Genomic DNA, 4,946 nt, shown 5'->3' with positions numbered 1-4,946 from the left:
CAAATACTCAGGAAGGTGTCAACAGTAAGGCAGGGGGAGGAATTATTTAGAGTCCTTCACCAAGGAACAACACAAGTGATGCAGTGAAAGGGGAAGGTGACACAGGACATTGGCACAACACAGACAAAAGCAGAGATTTCTTTTGGGAGCAGCAAGTGAGTTAGGAGCACAAATCCTCTGGAAGCACTCTGCCCTTCCATCCCTAAATGATCAGAGAAAGCATTTTCAAAGGTATTTAGGTGCTTAAAGGTGCAGGGAAGTGCTCTAATAGGATTTTCAAGTGCATCTAAGCAGGTTTCAACAGGAATTAGGCACTTAAATAACTTCAGCAGTTCCACCAGTTGCTTACTCACATCCTTGCACAAAACAGCTGGAAGGTCTGGCTGTAGGACTCATCAGAAATCCCCCAGCACAAGAAGATCAGACCTGAATCCCAAGCTGCTGGAGCAGCGTGAGGGTGGATGTCTGGTGTGCAGGAGGACGTTCTGTAGGAAACCATCCTGCCTCGTCAGGGCATTGTGCATTGATCTGCACGGTCGATTTGAAAGTCAATGAGATTTAGACTCTCAGGCCCATTAAAATAAAAATTTAAAAATGCCTTTGGCACTTCAGCACCTTGGTCAGTTGGGCAGGTCCTTGTGCAGGTTATCAGTGAGCCCAGCCACGGTGACAGAGCTGTCCCAAAGCAGTGTGGTCACCTTGTGCTGCCCTGGAATGTGTCGCCAGCACTGCATGGAAACATGTCCCATTTTTTCTGTGCTGCAATTAAGCCATCCATGTTTTCTTGGGGACACAGGAATATATTTCCCCTGTAAATACAATCAGCTGGATGGAGGAGGGCTGGGAAGGCACTAAAGGAGAAGATGACAATGGAAACTGAGAGTCAGGAGAGTCCCAGGGTGAAAATCCCACAGGAGTTTGCAGCTAAAAACACTGTGAAAATATAAGGAGGGAATGTCAAGTGTGGACTTGGAAGAGGATTGCTGACCTCAAAGCTTTCTTCCCAGTGCCTCCTGCAGGCAGTACCAAGAATTCAAGACCAATCTGCTCTCCAAGGAGCTCAGCCAGCAATGCCTACTTGGAGGGTGTCATGCATGGAGATTCCCCAAGGCTGCCACTTGCCTGGCTGCTCTCCTGGACAGCCAAGTCCCACAGAAGGTCACTGCATTCCCACCAAAACCCCTCCAGATCCTTGGGGCAATTCTATCAGTGCACTGTAATGGTCACAGGGAACTCACATCTCTGCCCCAAGCCCAGAAGCACAAAATTTGTGAAGCGCTGCTGCCTTCTGACTGTTCCCAAATACACACACAAATACTTCAAAAAAGGGGGGAAAAAACGAAAAAAAGAAGATGAAAACCAGTCCAAATTGCCAAAGCCTGAGTTCAGTCAATCCCCAGCCTGTGACTGCCACAGCTCTTGCAGCTGCAAGTTCAGATTCCAGAGAATTTTGAACACAGTCATAACACAAGGGAAGGTGAGAGGAGAGAGGCTGTGACTCATTCTTGTTATTGCCCTGAAGGGTTTTTCAGGGCAAATATTCCAGCGGCACTTTTCATTAAACCACAAACTTTTCAATTTAGCCCAGTGTATATGTATACATATATATATATATATATATATATATACAGATATATATGTATTTTCAAGTAATTGCTTAAAAACAGGGAGGTGTTTGAAAGAGTGATTTAACCCTTTTGCAGCACTTGAGTCCACTTGAAATTATAAGAGAGGAAAGTTAAATATGGAGATAAATGCATAAATGGTCAGAGTTGCTATGGAAATGGGAGAGGATGGAAATTGAAAGTCAATAGAGGACTAACTTATTGTTCAATTTTAAAAATAGTCTTTCTATACAGAAAGAGAACATTTTTCAAATCTCTGTTGGCCGGTATTGTACAAAATGGGAAGTGGTTTTGTGGCTGGGTACATCGATTTAATGCTGCATGCTCCACCTGCAGCCTGTATGGTCCATGGTACATCATAAGTGGGACTTTTCCTCAGGTTTGTGCCAATCTCTGTTGCAGCTCCAGAGCCCTGGTGCTAAATGTCAGCATGAAAAGCACAGACATGTGGGTCAAACTCTGTGGGGTGTAATGACAAATAATTTGTAGGGATTTCAGGTTAGTTCTATTTATTTTTTAACATAATTCCCCATGGAAAGAAGGTTTTCCAGATTGGGCTTGTTGCCCCATGGGCACTGCACAGTAGCTTTCCAAACCTGCTGGCCTGAAATCAGGTTTGATGGAAGAAGAGGCAGCTCAGAGGAATTAAGTCCTAATGAGCTTTATGAAGGAGGATATTCTCCAATGAGCACTTTCTCCCATTGCCCTTCCATTTTCCATCCCGCTCCCAGGGTGTGATACGAGCTCAGCCAGGGAATCCACACGGGAGACGACCGTGGAAAACCAGGCTTTGTCTGTTCCACAGCCTCCAAAGCCCCTTGTTTTATTAAGATAAATGTAATACACTTCCCTGGTTCCATTCAGAGAGGGAGAGCAAATTATGTTTGAACAGCGTCAAACCCCATCCATGAGCAGCATATCAAGAGGAAAGTGGGGCTTTGCTTCCACCAGCCCACACTTCGCTCTCCCTCTCCATCCCCAGACACTTCTGAGGCTTCTTGGTACACTTACTCACCCCTGAAATGTAGGTGAATAAACCCTTTTGGCAATTGGCAGCCCAGACTTCACGGCTCATGATGTCCCACACCCCAAGGATTTGACTCTTTCAGCCCCTTGATCTTCTCTGCCCGTTTGCTTCCCTCACCTCTTACTCTGTGGTGCCCAGAAGCTGCAGGCAACCCCTTCCCACAGCCCTGGGTGTGAGCACAGCAGCCCTGGGACAGTTCCTGCTCACACTTCCCATGCCATGGGTCCCTCTGCTCCTCTGTTCAAAGCACATGAGTCTCCCTCAGCAAATTTCTGACAGCTGGAGGTGTCTCACTGACTCGGGTACAGCAAACCTCAAAAAACCCCCTCAACAGACGCAGAAGAGGCTGAAATTCAGCTTCTCAAGGCAAAGAGCTGGCACGAGCTTCAGACTTGGCAAGAAGATTCTGCCACTTCCTTTCTCTCTGAGTCATGGTCCCCAGGTCTAGCTCCATCCCCTTCTGCGAGGGGGTTTGAAAGAATTCCATGGTACCAGCAGGATTCTCACCAACCCCATCTCCCAGCCTGTCAGAAAAAGGCCTTTAAAAATAGTTCTGTGCTGCTGGGTGGGATTTTCTTCTGCAGGTGCTGTGCAATAGAGAGTGAGATGAGATTCTAATCATAGCTCCTTCGCAGAGGGAAGGTTCAGAGTTGAGCCATGTGGCAGCAGCCTCATTTTCACAGCAATATCACTTTATTCTCTGGGTGTCAGGGGGACACATATTGCTGTCATTTCCCTGCACCATGTTTGTATAACGGATGCAAAGAGCAGCCACACAACATGGAGCTATCACTGCTCCATCACATCAAGGCAGGGAAAGCAGCCTGGTTGGTGCCTGATGCTTCTGCTCTGAGTCCCCAGAGAGTCCATCCCACTGGGAAGAGGGTCCCTGGGCTGGTGGGTGCTGTCCCCTCCAGCTGGAGGGATGAGGGGGGAGTAATTCCCATCCAAGCAGAGAAATTGGAGCTCAAGGTTGCATTTCCCCACTGCATGACGTGGCCCTGCACTCACCACTGAGGACTGGCTCTTCCCCACCACAGCCCCAGACTGCCCCATTAAAAATTCTCCAAGTCATAAAACAAGTGGTTTTCCCAAAAATGGGTCAAAGCCACCACATTTCTCTCACAGCAAGTTGCCACCACCCTGCTCAAGGTGTAGGACCTGCTTGGCTCATTTCCTCTCACACCAGACCCTGCTGCTGCTTTCTGCCAGGTCCCTTCACTCCGAGCTGTCAGTCCCCAGGAGCAGAAGGTCCCTGTCAGAGCCTCTGCATCTGGATCTCTCTGGAGGAGCAGGCTGGAGGCCTCCACGCACCCGGGGATTTCTGGCAAGGTCTCCCAGCACAGTCCAGCAAACACAAAGCTCCATCTGCTGAAGTTCAGGTGACTGCAATGCTTGTGGGAATTGCAGCACCATCACACCCCACAGACAACCTTCTCCTTTTAGTTTCCTCTTTATCAGGCACCACCTCTGCTGAGCTGTGCCCTCTGCCAGCTCTCACCATTAGGGCTGCAGTTGCTCTGTGGAAGTGCTGCCTTACCCACTGATCCTTTGCTGTTTGATTCCAGGCACTTGCAACTTCCCCGAGGCATCACCAGCTGATTTATAGCAGAAGAGTGTTTCCTAAATGGAGGCCCAAGCCAAAACACCACTCCAAGGGCTCTCCCCAACATGAACAAATCCTGGGACAGCTCGAGAAGGGATGCACTTTGGCCCTGCATTTATCTTCTGTGGATGTTTTGCCCGCTGTTCCTTCCTCTCCAAGTCCAGCTCCTTGCTAAGCAGGTTTAATAATTCTGTTTCATTTTTAGCCATTCGCTGCAATAATAAAGTCTGTTTTGCTTTGAGGACATGGAAGCAGCCTGGGTGCACTCAACCCAACAACCTGGCATGATTTAGGAGCTTTTGGAGGTGCCTGAACCCATCCCAGGCCAGCCCTGAGCTGGATAGCTGGGTGCCAACCTGGAGCATCAATCCAGCCTGCACCTGCCCTGGCATCCTGTCAAGCCCACCCAGGCTCGTACCTGCACCCTGCAGGATCTGCGAAAGAGTCTGATGGAGTCATGGCGAGAGAAGTGACACCCATAGCTGGGCTGGACCAGCCACCTCACCCTCGGGGGAGAAGTGTTCTGAAACACAGATTATTGCTACATAACGACACCTTCATGCCACCCACAGCCAGGAAACCATCGATGACAGTCACCCCAGCATGACCACACTGCCAGGACGCCCGTTCACTGCACCCTTCCACATCCACAGATGTTTCATCAGGTGCCTGACAGGGCTGGCACACC

This window comes from Aphelocoma coerulescens, chromosome 17 (assembly GCF_041296385.1).
Source record: "Aphelocoma coerulescens isolate FSJ_1873_10779 chromosome 17, UR_Acoe_1.0, whole genome shotgun sequence".
NCBI classification, from domain to species: Eukaryota; Metazoa; Chordata; class Aves; order Passeriformes; family Corvidae; genus Aphelocoma; species Aphelocoma coerulescens.
The sequence above is the reverse complement of the archived record's forward strand: the minus strand, read 5'-3'. Positions refer to the sequence as shown.